Raw genomic sequence first — 16,754 nt, 5'->3', positions numbered from 1 at the left:
AAAGGGGTTAATGAAATAAACACACCGGTTGTTTTAATATTTTATTGCTCTCTCAATCCATTTGAAGACCCTCGCTTGGAAAAATAATAAACCCACAATATACATACCCTCTGATGAACTGTCACGTACCACGAGGTAATCCATCTAAAGAGGTTAAAATATTTTACAGGCAGGAGCCCTGCTAATGCAGCTGTGCTTGTGCCTGTAAGCCCCGGCGAATGAAGGAAATGTAGGTCAATGACATATAGTTACCTTCAGTCGCGGTGATGCGCCCCTGCTGGATGTCCTCATGAACTGCAGCCTGGGAACTTTTTCCCACGCTCCAGGTCATATGAGGACATCCACCAGGGGGCGCATCACCACGACTGAAGGTAACTATAGGTCATTGACCTACATTTCCTTCATTCGCCGGGGCTTACAGGCACGAGCACAGCTGCATTAGCAGGGCTCCTGCCTGTAAACTATTTTAACCCCTTCAGATGGATTTACCTCGTGGGACGTGACAGTTCATCAGAGGGTATGTATATTGTGGGTTTATTATTTTGCCAAGCGAGGGTCTTCAAATGGATTGAGAGAGCAATAAAATATTAAAACAACCGGTGTGTTTATTTCATTAAAATACTTTTTAATCATGTGTGTGTGTGTTTTTTAACCCTTTCAAACAATTGGATTAATAATGGATAGGTGTCATAATTGACGCCTCTCCATTATTAATCTGGCTTAATGTCACCTTACAATAGCAAGGTGGCATTAACCCTTCATTACCCCATATCCCACCGCTACACGGGAGTGGGAAGAGAGTGGCCAAGTGCCAGAATAGGCGCATCTTCCAGATGTGCCTCTTCTGGGGTGGCTGGGGGCAGATGTTTTTAGCCACAGGGGGGCCAATAACCATGGACCCTCTCCTGGCTATTAATATCTGCCGTCAGTCACTGGCTTTACCGCTCTGGCATAGAAAATTGCGCGGGAGCCCACGCCAATTTTTTCTGCGATTTAACCCTTAAATTTAATAGCTACAGCGCCAAAATTTTGCACATACACACTACTAACATTAGTAGTGTGGAAAATGCAAAAAAAAGGGGGATATGAGATGGTTTACTGTATGTAAACCATGTCTCATATCATGTCGGGTTTAGGCAGGAGAAATGAAAAGCCAGCAATTGAATTACCGGCTTTTCAACATTACCGCGCTGAAGCAAATATTAAAAAAGTATGCTTCCCCATTGAAATGCATTGGGTTTCATGTTTTGGCCGATCCCCGACCCCGACTTTTCAATAAGATCGGCCGATTTCACTCGACCCGACTTTTGAGAAAGTCGGGTTTCGTGAAACCCGACTCGATCTCAAAAAATGAAAAGTCGCTCAACCCTAGAGATAACAACTACGGGAATGCCTGTCACAAATAAGAATATGATGAAAAAGTTGAATATGAAGAAGAATAATAGTTAAATAAAAAGAATATGAACAATGTAGCAAAAAAAAATAATAGGTAGAAGATGAAGAAGAAGATGAATATGGTGAAGAAGAAGTTGATGTCAAAGATGCTGATGATGATGAAGAAGAAAGTGTGGGAGAAGTAAAAAAGAGGGTGAAGGGCGTGGAAGTAGTGAAACATCAATATCTGACAAAAAAAAAAAAAAATAACATAGTCAATATCTTTGTAACTCCAAACATCTTAAAAAAAAATTGAAATTCCTGCTATTCTATTTGATTGGGCTAAACCTCTATGCCTTTAATGTCTCTGCCACCTCCCCCAATACATCCTAGATTATTCTTATTTGTTTTCCTTCACGTAGAATGAACCTACAAGGAAAGAAAGGGTTTATTTTAATTCCGATATTTTCGTCCCGTTGACTTGCATTGGTATCGGTTATCGGTATCGGCGAGATCCGATATTTTGCCGGTATCGGCCGATACTTTCCGATACCGATACTTTCTGATATCGGAAGGTATCGCTCAACACTACTCACCACCTCTCGTGGCAGCCTGTTCCATTTTTGATGAAATCCCCAAAATATTTATAGGTGAACATAAAAAATGTGATTAAAGATGAGGAACTTTAAGCTGCAAAGCACTTATTGGATAAAGGACATGGCATACACTAATTATGCTACAGAGTCGATGACCATATACCTGTAAAGAGGCATATGGGATAACAAGGAACAAAATAAAATAAAAAGTTGAGTTATCATTATTATAGCACCATTTATTCCATGGCGCTTTACATGTGAGGAGGGGTATGCATAATCAAAACAAGTACAATAATCTTAAACAATACAAGTCATAACTGGTACAGGAGGAGAGAGGACCCTGCCCGCGAGGGCTCACAATCTACAAGGGATGGGTGAGGATAAAGTAGGTGAGGGTAGAACTGGTCGTGCAGCGGTTTGGTCGATCGGTGGTTACTGCAGGTTGTAGGCTTGTCGGAAGAGGTAGGTTTTGAGGTTCTTTTTGAAGGTTTCTATGGCAGGTGAAAGTCTGATATATTATGGTAGAGAGTTCCAGGTTAGTGTTGATGCGCGAGAGAAATCTTTTATGCGATTGTGGGAAGAGGAGATAAGAGGGGAGTAGAGACGGAGATCTTGTGAGGATCGGAGGTTTGCGTTCAGGTCAGTACCGGGAGACGAGGTCACAGATATATGGAGGACACAGGTTGTGGATGGCTTTGTACGTCATGGTTAGCGGGAGGACAGGTGGATTAGTCGGGCATCAGAGTTTAGAATAGATTGGAGGGGTGCGAGAGTGTTCAAGGGGAGGCCACAGAGCAGGAGGTTGCAGTAGTCAAGGCGAGAAATGATGAGGGCATGGGCTAGGGTTTTTGCAGATTCTTGGTTAAGGAATGTACGGCTCCGTGAAATATTTTGGAGTTGAAGTTGGCAGGCAGTGGAAAGGGCTTGTTTATGTGGTTTGAAAGAGAGATCAGTGTCAAGGATTACCCCAAGGCAGCAAGCTTGTGGGACTGGGGAGAGTGGGCAGCCATTTACTTTAATGGATAGGTCCGTTGGAGAAGTCGCATGAGATAGGGGAAAGATGATGAATTCTGTTTTGTCCATGTCAAGTTTTAAAAATCTAAAGTCTTTAACTTGAATACCTTGTTCCTACATGGTATGATTTTCAATAATTATCTGAATATTTCCCTGTTGGTTCTCTCCATTTATAACAAGCCTGACAGACTGCTAAAAAGAATAAAACATAGACAGATGTATTTTATTAATTTAGTAACTGGGAAAATATAATACAGAGTGGACCCCAGTTAAGATGCTTTCTGGCTTATATGACTGAATAAACATTGGAGAGGAAGTTATCTGAGACAAACATGGAGGGGGAACTCAATACACTATAATTTTATTTGTACATGATGGGGGCAGCACGTTGGCTCAGTGGTTAGCACTGTAGCCTTGCAGCACTGGGGTCCTGGGTTCAAATCCCACCATGGACAACATCTGCAAGGAGTTTGTATGTTCTCTCTGTGTTTGCGCTGGTTTTCTCCGGGTTCTCCGTTTTCCTCCCACGTTCCAAAGACATAAGTGATAGGGAATTTAGAGTGTGAGCCCCAATGGGGACAGTACTGATAATGTCTGTAAAGCACTGTGGAATTAATGATGCTCTGTAAGAGAGTAAAATAAATAAAAATAAATACTGTATGTGTATGTGAATAATAAAAATACTAAACATTGCATGTATCTGTCTAAGCTTAGCAGACCTGTTATTATAAAGGGTTGCACCACTAACTTTATGTTGATGACCTGTCCTAAGGGGCAAGTGTATCTTTTGTAACTCATATATTTAGTACCTTTGAAAATGCACAAAGCAAGTTCACTGCACTTGAGTATTTTTATAGTTATGTCATATAACAAGGACAATGTTCACAACAGTATGTCACCACAGAGATAATAAACACAGTTTAGTGACTGTAAGCATATAATAAATATTGTTATTTCACAAAAGAGAGAATGCATTTGTGTATATACTGACAATGACATCAGAGCATGAAACAAAGATTTAAATGAAGTTAAAGCACAGGAATAATAGTGACAGCCATAGTACTGTAATCATGGATAACAAGAGAATGCACAAGGAGAAATAATAAATCTTTCCTTGGCCCCCTTCTGCCATGAACCTTCAGATAATGCTGCAATGTTCCATTGATAAGTCTATTCCTGCATAGGAATATTTCAGTCCTTTAAGTTTTCTCATTCTGTTATGAAGCTGTACTGCACTGCCTTTTGCTTTTTTCTAGAATTTTATTTTTTTCTATCTACCTTTTTGATTATCATTCTGTTCCCTATGATTTAATCTACATTTTATTTTGGTATACAAAAAAGAATTGCTTTTGACAAATGAAGAACAAAGCAGATCTTGGCATTTCTACTTATTGTAAAGTAGGAGCAGCCAGTGTTCAAGACCAAATAAAGTAATTTCAATGAAGTACAACAGAAATGCTGCTTTGGTGTCCATTGATTTAAACAAAAGTCCATTTTATTGTACTCCTCACTAATGTCTTCAACACAAATAGACAGGCTTAAACACACAGATAACATGCTGTATTTTTAGAAAAAGATACAAAGAATGTGAACTTACTTAGGAAAACAGTGATCTTTGATACAGTGTGGTTCAATACCCGGCCAATGAATGAACTCAAGTGAGATGTCCACACAACTCATTTGGAATTGTATATTACATTATATGAATAAGAGAAATAAATTTGGAAGCAATTAAATTATCAATCTCATCCAGGCTAATTCTTTCATTATTTTGGGATCTGAAATTGCTTTTTTTTTCTTAAACCAATCTTTTTACAAATGTAAAGAAAGTTCAAGAATATTAATTAGAGATAGGTGAATTAATTTGAGTTTAAATTAATTCTACTAGTATTTTACAAAAATGAGCATTTTGAGAATATGGCTTTTTTTGTAATTCACTCTGTGTGAATTAAGCAAAAAGGCGGCCACCTGCAGTTGCCATCTTGTTGAACACTAAAGGGCAGACAAAAGATAGAAAAGAAAACTAACTTCTCTCACTGTTCACCCCTTTGTCCACCCCACTGATCCCTGACACTATCTGATCCTCCAAACATACCTTGTGTCAAATCTCTGGCACAGTGTTCCCTCATCAAGCCCCTGGATTCCTGCAGTGTGCTGACCTTGGGGAGTTCACTACGCATGCTTCAGGATCTATTATAAACTGGAAGTCCCAGATTAGCGTAAACACTGGGCCATATTTTCTGGCCACAGATCCAGAAAGTAATAGCGCACGCATACTGATCTTCGGAGTTTGCTTGTTTCCTTTTGCCGACTGCCCGTTTCTCACTTTATGTCACATCACTGAGCCAGAGTTCACTTTAGGCTAGGGCTTCAAGCTGCCAGAGTTCACTGTGACAGCTCTGGAGCCTACTAATTGACAGAAATGTCCCTGCTGTGAGTTTCAACCAGTTCCGGAGGTCATTGTGCATGCATAGTTAACTCTGGGTCCTGCTTGTAGTTGGATGTCATGGTCTAGAGTGAACACCAGGCTAGTAAAGTAATGCAATTGAGGCATGGAGGACTGAACAACAGGCAGAGAGCAGTGGGGGAGTGGGGGTGGCTGGAAAGTTAAGCATTCCCAATTACTGGTAGTCATTATCAATTACCACATGCATATAATTCCTGAGAAAGAAGTCATATGCAAACTTCGAAACGTGTTGAATAAAGCCACCATTCCAATACGTCTGGACTTCTATTTGCGCGGATGATATCCACACAATTTCTTTGTATGGTTCCTGATATACAACTGTATTCTTTTTCAGTTATTCATTAAAATATGGTCTGCCATATTTTTGTGCATACTATCATGACAAAAATGCAGAACACATTGTCAATATAACGTTTCCAGAAACAGGAATGATGCTGAAAATTGTCAGTTACGATTTCAGAAGATGAGTTTAAAATTCAAAGCCAGGGGTTATCCCCCTGGAGTCCTACATCGAGCATAAGAGATCACGCCGGCTTCTACCATGCAGAACTCAGAACGCATCCCTTTGGTGCATACTTTTCATTCGTGCACCTACAAAATGTGCTAATACTTATGGATAGATCTATCTGTAAGCATTAGCATATTACTAAACTTCCTACCCTAAAATTGGAGAATTCCTGGTCCACTTTTTGCCATTTCAGATGTCCTCCAACTTTAAAGAATAAAATAGTCAAACCAGATATTGGCCCCATTTCCAACATTCCACGACAGAGGTTTCTCGCCATACCAATGCATGGTACCTTCTCATGCCTTCACTGTTTTCAGTGCAATAACATCCTGAAAGGTGACACTATCATCCGTATTCTGGGAAACGTTATCCTTTTAAGGTCTTTTTCACTTGTGACTCCACTATTGTTGTCTACCTTAAAAAGTGTACGTGCGGTCGCTTATATGTTGGGAAGACCACCCAGCATATAAGACTGCATCGCTAAACATAAATCTACTATTCATTGTAAAAACTTGATGCTGCCAGTTCCTCAAAATTTCCTTAATGTTGGCCATATAGTAGCCCAGTTAAAATATCAGGTCATTGAACAGGATAACAAACCAAGACGGAGAACGAACATACACTCCATTTTAAAGAAACGTTAGGCTTACTGGATACATTCACTCCAATCACTAACACCAAGGGGTCTGAACAGGGACTATGAAGAAGAAGTTATATACTTTGAAACGCGCTGAAATAAACCACCACCTTACTGTACTTTACTGGGATAAAAGTCTCAATTCTGCCAGCAGTGCGGAATATGTCCACTAACTCCCTTTACAGTCTGATGTCTGATGGTCGTTTGCTGACCAGTGGATCTGCTGTGGCTGATTTTCTACATTATATGCCTTTTAATAGATTGAACAGGTGATTTTAATCTGAATGCAAAACTTACTGTATTTCTCGGATAAGACCCTATTTGCGCTGATCTCTCCTACAGTATCTTGGCTAATTCCATAAATATGTGAGGTGATTGATAATTTTCTTTTTGTTTCATGCTCAAATGGATCTAGAGTATCCCTCCGTCACATACAATATTCGGACTAATGAGTCCCATACAATGTGCCTGTCAGGCGCCTGCTGTAAAAATACCTATAATATCTATCTAATGTTTGCAATTTCAGTGCTCTAAAAGTGATCAGTGACCTTCATAGGGATGTAATAAAAGAGACTACACATAATCAGTTGCAAAAAAAAAACATTTACTTAACATAAAACTAATAACTATGAAATACAAACTTTTCAAAACTCCCGCCAAATAGTCCCCAGTTCGACTCTCTCAAAAAAATGTACAAAGAAAATTTTTGAACACAAACTTAATTTTAAGGTACCTTAAGTACTATTAAAAACATATTCAATCAGAAGTAGATGCTGAGGTTTCCCCAGAAAAGTCACACTTGCAGAGCAAATAGCAAGAATTACACACCATTTTTGCATGTGTCAGGCAAATTGCTTTATGACATTTGAGACATTCATAATTTGAAAGCCTTCTGGTTCCGCTTTCCGTTTGGCAGTTGGTGCATCTCCTTCTTTTGTGAGGTGGTGCAGATGGTGACTTTTCACCATCATCTTCTGGGCGGAACCTTTTGAGCTGAACTTGAAGGCGAGAGGGGATACCGATTGTTTTCACGCTTCTCCTGCGTAGCTCTCCAAGTACTAGTTCATGGGCCAATTTTTTCAGATACAATCGTCTATGGAGTGGTTCAAGCTTGTTTTCAAGATAAATCACTTGTGAATTTATACCACCCAAATTCAACATAGCAAAAAATATGACCATTGGCCAGCGTTTGATGTTTCTGCTGACGTTGAAAGTGGAGCACATCTGATCTGCTGTATCCACACCCCCTTTGGTGGCATTGTAAAATGTAATTATCTCCAGTTTTTTTTCTGCCCCAGTCCCAGGATCGATGGCAGCATCATCATGAAGTGTTGATAGAAGAAGTACGATTTTTTTGGCATGTGGTACATAGGAAACTAAAGCCTTTCCATTATGGAATGCAAACATACTGCTGTACTGTTGTCTCTCTTTCACACTTACAAACTGTGGCGGCAATTCCCTTTTGTTTTTTCTTACAGTTCCCACATATGACAGCTTCTGAATTTTCAGATAATCAATCAGATCACAACTTGTAAACCAATTGTCAGCTGTAATATTGCGACCCGATCCAAATAAGGGTTCAGCCAGTCTTTTTACAACATCAATGGGTTTGTTGCTCACACAGTAAGGACCTTCTGGTTGTTTTCCTGCATAAACTTCCAGGTTGTAAGTGTAGGTCTTACTGGCATCAACAAGGGCATACATTTTTATTCCATATTTGTTTGGCTTTGATGGAATATATTGACGAAAGGCACATCTACCACGAAAACCAGGGAGCATTTCGTCAATAGTGAGATTCTCTCCAGGGTAATAACTTTGTTTACAGTTTACAACAAATCTTTGAAATATATCACGAATTGGAGCAAGTCGGTCATGTGTTTTACGTTCGGTTCGGGTAGTTCTGTCGTCAAACCGAAGGCAACGAATTAGAATCTTGAATCTGTTTATGGACATAAGGCTAAATTTTTCAACTCCATCCCCATCTTTACCCCAAAGTTCCTCCAAACTTTGTCTATTTGCCCTATAAGCTCCTGCAAGGTACAGTAATCCAAAAAAAGCACGCAGTTCTATTTCATCTGTGGGCTTGATGGTTCTGTTGCAGATGTACTTGTCCTTTATAATGTCTATATATTGGTTGGTATATGTGACAATAGAGTCCAGAATGTCATCTGTGAATATACTGTTCCAGCATTCAACTGCAGTTTTTGCATTACGTGCAGTTCCTATTACTGCAGGAAGGTGAGTAATAATGTTTAAAGGTTCCCTACGTTTTTTCTGGAATGGCTTCTTGTTCCATTTAGTATTTTTATCTTTTCCAATATAATATGATCCAACTTCTTCATCCTCACCACTGTCACCATCTTGCTCTGTTTCAGAATCCAGGACACATTCTTCCACCTCATCATGAGAATCAATCTCACTTTCCTCTCCTAAATCCTCATTCAGTGTGAGGTCTCTCATCTAACAGCATGTTTGTTACTTCCTCAACATCAAGTTGTTTGGATAAATTGTACATTTTCCTCTCCATTTCAGCAGATAATCTGAAGCAAGAGAAGGAATGTTAGGGAACTACTGTATATGCCTGAGCAGCACACTTTCTTTTATAAAATCTCCCTTATTTCTATGAAATATCCTCACATTTTGTGCTATACATTCATAAAACAAGCTAAATAAACTATTGTGATGAATAAAAACATAAAATACCAACCTTACTGAATGTGACGTATTCACATACAATGAACCTGAGAGATCTGTGCAGCTATTTCCTCTCCCCTGAAGCTCTGAAATCCAACTGTGATATCAGGTTTCACAGACCTTCAAGAGACAGGAGACTACCTGGAGGGAGGGGCTTTCCTCACAATCTAGTGAGGAAGGAGAAATGAAAGTAAAAGAGAAGCGCCTGTCAGATCAGTTGTATGTGACGGAGGGGTATGGGATTGTAATTAATAGACATAGTTCACATTGTATGCTTATGTCCGTGTGAAGTGTCACTGGATGCGCTGCTGATAATAGAATTCCACGAACCTAGGTTTTTGTCCTGCTGAAAAGGTCCTGCATTTACCTCGAAACACGTTGACTTCGTAAACCTGTTAAAATAAAGTGTCTAAGGAAAATATTCGTGGAATTTTATTATCAGCAGCGCATAAAGTGACACTTCACCTGGATATGTTCTTTCTCTAAGTCCTTTGGACTCGAGTCTTGCAGCAGCTGATCTATGCAGGTGTTACATGTTGCTTTCTTGCAACACCACTATGTCAGCAGATCCATGTTTGTTTATGTGTTGTTTTAACATTTAAAGCCTTGTTGTGTGCTCTTCCTTTTCAGAGTTTACCCTACTACTATTGTGTGCTCATGTCATTGTTGGATTGCAAATAACATTAATTTCACTCTCTTAGAATTTTATCCTATGATGTCCCTAGTCTATATATGATTGATTGTGAACGCCATCTCTGGACAGATTGTTGCTCCTCTGCACGGCAATTCCACATATAGAATACTTGCAGAGTGTCACCACATCTTGCTTTAGACCTGATCCTTATCTTCAGACCGGATATTAACCTTATAATTAGTGTTAAGCGATACCTTCCGATATTCAGAAGTATTGGTATCGGATTGGATCGGCCGATATCCAAAAAATATCGGATATAGCCGATACCGATACCCGATACCAATGCAAGTCAATGGGACACAAATATCAGAATGTAAATAAGCCCTTTCTGTCCTTCTATATGCTGTTCCGGAGGTGGGAAGAATGTGATCGGTGCATGGGCGGACACTGTGAGTGTCTGTGTGTGCGGGCAGGGTCTGTGCGGGCCTGCCAGGGATCTAATTCTATGCGGGGCTGTATGCGGACTGCCCAAGCTCTATGCGGCGTGCCGGGGCTGTATGTGGGTGGCCCGGGCTCTATGTGGCGTGGGGGGGTCTCTGTGCGGCGTGGGGGGGTCTCTGTGCGGCGTGGGGGGGTCTCTGTGCGGCGTGGGGGGGTCTCTGTGCGGTGGGTCGGGGCTCTGTGCAGCATGCTGGGGCTCTGTGCGTGTGTGCAGGCATCGTCCGATGGGACTACAAGTCCCATCGGACGATGCTTGCTACACTGACAGTGATTGACACATTAGCCAATGATGGGACAGTAGTAGTCCCATCATCCGGCTAATGTGTTGAATGTAAAAAAAAATAAAAAATACTCCATACATACATACATACATACATGCTACACACATGCTTCATACATGCTACATACATGCTACATACATGCTACATGCTACATACATGCTACATACATGCTACATACATACTACATGCTACATACATGCTACATACAGGCTACATACATGCTACATGCTACATACATGCTACACAAATGCTACATACACACTACATACATGCTACATACATGCTACATACATACTACATGCTACATACATGCTACATACATGCTACATACATACTACATACATACATACCAAATGCTACATACATGCTACATACATGCTACATACATGCTACATACATACTACATACATACACACCAAATTTTACATTCAAAATACATACATACATACTACATACAGTACATTCATACATTACATACATGACATACATATAGACATACAGTACATTAAATACAGATTACAGACTCACCATTACTTGTCATTTTGATCCCCAAAGCCAGTGTTAACCTGTAAAAAATATGAAAAAAACAAACAACCAATATACTCCCTGTCCACAGAAATCCACGAGTGTCCCACGACGATCTCCCGTGGAGAACGGCAGCAACAGCTGTTGCAACTGCTCTCCAGGGGCTCCAGGAACACAATGACAGGAGGAAGTTATCACACTTAAATGTTTCAGATCAAACAAATCTAAATATTAGATGAAGATAACTCAAGTTAATAAAAAAAAGATACAGTTTTTAAACCCTTAATTAACCGGCCAAATTTGACAATTCTGACCAGTGTCACTTTATGCGGTTATAACTCTCGAACGCTTCAAGGTATCCCAGTGATTCTGAGAATGTTTTTCATGACAGTGGTAAAATTTCTTCGATATGACCTGCGGTAATTTGTGAAAAAAAATGAAAATTGTGAAATTTTCAACATTTTGGCCAAATTTCAAAGTTTTAATTCTTATGCCCTTAAATCGGAGATATGTCACACAAAATAGTTAATAAATAACATTTTCCACAAGTCTACTTTACATCAGCACAATTTTTGAAACATCATTTTTTTGTCAGGAAGTTAGAAGCGTTAAAAGTTGACCAGCGATTTCTCATTTTTCAAAAAAAATTGACCAAACCATTTTTTTAGGAGCCACATCAAATTTGAAGTGACTTTGAGGGGCCTATATGGCAGAAATTACCCAAAAGTGACACCATTCTAAAATCTGCACCCCTTATGGTGCTCAATACCACATTCAATAAGTTTATTAACCTTTCAGGTGCTTCAAAGAAACTGAAGCAATGCATAAAGAAAACATTAACATTTAATTTTTTCACAAAAAATTGATTTAGACCCAAACTTTTTTTATTTTTACAATGGTAACAGTAGAAAATGTATCCCAAAATTTGTTGTGCAATTTCTCCTGAAAATGCCGATACCTTTTTTTGTGGCGGAAATCTACTGTTTGGTAAGGAACGCCATTTAACTTTTTGAATGTAAAATTTGGTGCAATAATTAGTGGACGCCATACTCCGCTCAACACTAGCCATCATATTGCCAATTTTTTTATCTTTTAAAAAAAAAATTCTAACCCTAACCCTAATACAACCCGCCATGCCTAGTCAGTGACTGCTCTGCTCATGTGCCCTCTGTTACGTGTGTCCGCTCCACGTTGCCCAGCCTCTAAGTGTCCTGTGCACATGACCTGGAGCCGCAGCAACCGATCCACTCCTACTAATGTGCACTGAGGACAGCCGGGTTGCGTGGTTGCAGCATAAGTGATGTAGTGCATGCGCCACTTCACTGCAGTCTCACTGGCTAAGGAATGATCACATGGCCTTCCATGTGATCCGTTACTGCTACAAAAATATCCTGTTTGAGAAATCCACATTACCTCTCCAAAGCAGTATGGATTGAATATGCGACACACACATTGGGGTTAATATCACTTGTTCCTGTGACCACCCTACCCCTCCATTGTATATCTGGGTAAGATGCCTTTTTGTACCAGTGTACTTTGTATATTTATTAACCCCTTCCCGACCCATAACGCCTATGTGGCGTCATGGAATGATCGCATCCCTGCAGATCGGGTGAAAGGGTTAACTCCTATTTTACCCGATCTGCAGGGAGAGGGGGAGTTGTACTTCAGCCTAGGGGGGGTGGCTTTGCCCCCACGTGGCTACGATCGCTCTGATTGGCTGTTGAAAGTGCAACAGCCAATCAGGGCAATTTGCAATATTTTACCTATGAAAATGGTGAAATATATCAATCCAGCCATGGCCGATGCTGCAATAGCATCTGCCATGGCTGGAAATCATGTTCTGGCCCCCCCCACCGCCCCCGATCTCCTCCCCAGTCCTCCGTTCTGTCCGGTACCCCCTCCATCCCCCTGTTCGCTCCCCCCTGCTCCTGTCCGCTCCCCCGTGCTCCTGTCCGCTCCCCCGTCCTCCGATCCCCCCCCCTGTGCTCCGATCCACCCCCCCACCACCCCCTCATACTTACCGAGCCTCCCGAAGTCGGTCCGTCTTCTCCCTGGGCGCCGCCATCTTCCAAGATGGCGGGCGCATGCTCAGTGCGCCCGCCGAATCTGCCGGCTGGCAGATTCGTTACAAGTACATTTTGATCGCTGTGGTAGGTTCTATCACAGCGATCAAAATAAAAAAAATAATAAATAAACCCCCCCCTTTATCACCCCCATAGGTAGGGACAATAATAAAATAAAGAAAATATTTTTTTTTCTTTTTCCACTAGGGTTAGGGTTAGAACTAGGGTTAGAACTAGGGGTAGGGTTAGGGTTAGGGGTAGGGTTAGGGGTAGGGTTAGGGTTATGGCATGTGCACACAGTGCGGATTTGGCTGCGGATCCGCAGCGGATTGGCCGCGGATCCGCAGCGGATTGGCCGCTGCGAATTCGTAGCAGTTTTACATCAGGTTTACAGTACCATGTACACCTATGGAAAACCAAATCCGCTGTGCCCATGGTGCGGAAAATTCCGTGCAGAAACGCTGCGTTGTATTTTCCGCAGCATGTCAATTCTTTGTGCAGATTCCGCAGCGTTTTACACCTGTTCCTCAATAGGAATCCGCAGGTGAAATCCGCACAAAAAAACCACTGGAAATCTGCTGTAAATCCGCAGGTAAAACGCAGTGCCTTTTACCTGCAGATTTTTCAAAAATCGTGTGGAAAAATCTCACACGAATCCGCAACGTGGGCACATAGCCTTAGAGTTAGGGTTGGAATTAGAGTTAGGGTTGGAATTAGGGCTAGGGTTAGAAATAGGGTTAAGATTAGGCTTGTGGTTAGGGTTACGGATAGGGTTAGGGGTGTGTTGGGGTTACAGTTGTGGTTAGGGTTGGGATTAGGGTTAGGGTTGCGATTAGGGTTAGGATTAGGATTGGAATTAGGGTTACGGGTGTGTTGAGGTTAGGGTTGTGGTTAGGGGTGTGTTGGGGTTAGGGTTGTGATTAGGGTTATGGCTACAGTTGGGATTAGGATTAGGGGTGTGTTGGGGTTAGTGTTGAAGTTAGAATTGAGGGGTTTCCACTGTTTAGGCACATCAGGGGTCTCCAAACGCAACATGGCGCCACCATTGATTCCAGCCAATCTTGCGTTCAAAAAGTCAAATGGTGCTCCCTCCCTTCCAAGCCCCGACGTGCGCCCAAACAGTGGTTTACCCCCACATTTGGGGTACCAGCGTACTCAGGACAAACTGGGCAACAACTGTTGGGGTCCAATTTCTCCTGATACCCTTGCAAAAATAAAAAATTACTTGCTAAAACATAATTTTTGAGGAAAGAACAATTATTTTTTTATTTTCACGGCTCTGCATTATAAACTTCTGTGAAGCACTTGGGGGTTGAACGTGCTCACCACACATCTAGATAAGTTCCTTGGGGGGTCTAGTTTCCAAAATGGGGTCACTTGTGGGGTGTTTCTACTGTTTAGGCACATCAGGGGCTCTGCAAATGCAATGTGACGCCCGCAGACCATTCCATCAAAGTCTGCATTTCAAATGTCACTACTTCCATTCCGAGCCCTGTCGTGTGCCCAAACAGTGGTTTACCCCCACATATGGGGTATCAGCGTACTCACAACAAACTGGGCAACAAATATTGGGGTCCAATTTCTCCTGTTACCCTTGTGAAAATAAAAAATTGCTTGCTAAAACATCTTTTCTGAGGAAAGAAAAATGATTTTTTATTTTCACGGCTCTGCATTGTAAACGTCTGTGAAGCACTTGGGGGTTGAACGTGCTCACCACACATCTAGATAAGTTCCCTTGGGGGTCTAGTTTCCAAAATGGAGTCACTTGTGGGGAGTTCCTACTGTTTAAGCACATCAGGGGCTCTGCAAACGCAACCTGACGCCCGCAGAGCATTCCATCAAAGTCTGCATTTTAAAACGTCACTACTTCCCTTCCAAACCCCGACGTGTGCCAAAACAGTGGTTTACCCCCACATATGGGGTATCAGCGTACTCAGGAGAAAATGGACAACAACTTTTGGGGTCCAATTTCTCCTGTTACCCTTGGGAAAATAAAAAAATGTGGGCTAAAAAATCATTTTTGAGAAAAGAAAAATTATTTTTTATTTTCATGGCTCTGCGTTATAAACTTCTGTGACGCACTTGGGGGTTCAAAGTGCTCACCACACATCTAGATTAGTTCCTTCGGAGGTCTAGTTTCCAAAATGGGGTCACTTGTGCGGGAGCTCCAATGTTTAGGCACACAGAGGCTCTCCAAACGCGACATGGTGTCCGCTAATGATTGGAGCTAATTTTCCATTCAAAAAGCCAAATGGCGTGCCTTCCCTTCCGAGCCCTGCGGTGCGCCCAAACAGTGGTTTACCCCCACATATGGGGTATCATCGTACTCAGGACAAACTGGACAACAACATTTGGGGTCCAATTTCTCCTATTACTTTTGGGAAAATAAAAAATTCTGGGCTAAAAATCATTTTTGAGGAAAGAAAAATTATTTTTTATTTTCACGGCTCTGCGTTATAAACTTCTGTAAAGCACCTGGGGGTTATAAGTGCTCACTATGCATCTAGATAAGTTCCTTGGGGGGGTCTAGTTTCCAAAATGGGGTCACTTGTAGGGGAGCTCCAATGTTTAGGCACACAGGGGCTCTCCAAATGCGACATGGTGTCCGCTAATGATTGGAGCTAATTTTCCATTCAAAAAGTCAAATGGCACGCCTCCCCTTCCGAGCCTTGCCGTGCACCCAAACAGTGGTTTACCCCCACATATGAGGTATCGGCGTACTCAGGAGAAATTGCCCAACACATTTTAGGATCCATTTTATCCTGTTGCCCATGTGAAAATGAAAAAATTGAGGCTAAAATAAATTTTGTGTGAAAAAAAAGTACTTTTTCATTTTTACAGATCAATTTGTGAAGCACCTGAGAGTTTAAAGTGCTCACTATGCTTCTAGATAAGTTCCTTGGGGGGTCTAGTTTCCAAAATGGGGTCACTTGTGGGGGAGCTCCAATGTTTAGGCACACAGGGGCTCTCCAAACGTGACATGGTGTCTGCTAGCGATGGAGATAATTTTTCATTGAAAAAGTCAAATGGCGCTCCTTCCCTTCCGAGCCCTGCCGTGCGCCCAAACAGTGGTTTACCCCCACATATGAGGTATCAGCGTACTCAGAACAAATTGGACAACAACGTTCGTGGTCCAGTTTCTCCTTTTACCCTTGGGAAAATAAAAAATTTTTTGCTAAAATATCATTTTTGTGACTAAAAAGTTAAATGTTCATTTTTTACTTCCATGTTGCTTCTGCTGCTCTGAAACACCTGAAGGGTTAATAAACTTCTTGAATGTGGTTTTGAGCACCGTGAGGGGTGCAGTTTTTAGAATGGTGTCACTTTGGGGTATTTTCAGCCATATAGAACCCTCAAACTGACTTCAAATGTGAGGTGGTCCCTAAAAAAAATGGTTTTGTAAATTTTGTTGTAAAAATGAGAAATCACTGGTCAAATTTTAACCCTTATAACTTCC

This window comes from Ranitomeya variabilis, chromosome 5, assembly GCF_051348905.1.
Source record: "Ranitomeya variabilis isolate aRanVar5 chromosome 5, aRanVar5.hap1, whole genome shotgun sequence".
In the NCBI taxonomy this organism is placed as follows: domain Eukaryota; kingdom Metazoa; phylum Chordata; class Amphibia; order Anura; family Dendrobatidae; genus Ranitomeya; species Ranitomeya variabilis.
This window is presented reverse-complemented; position numbering follows the sequence as displayed.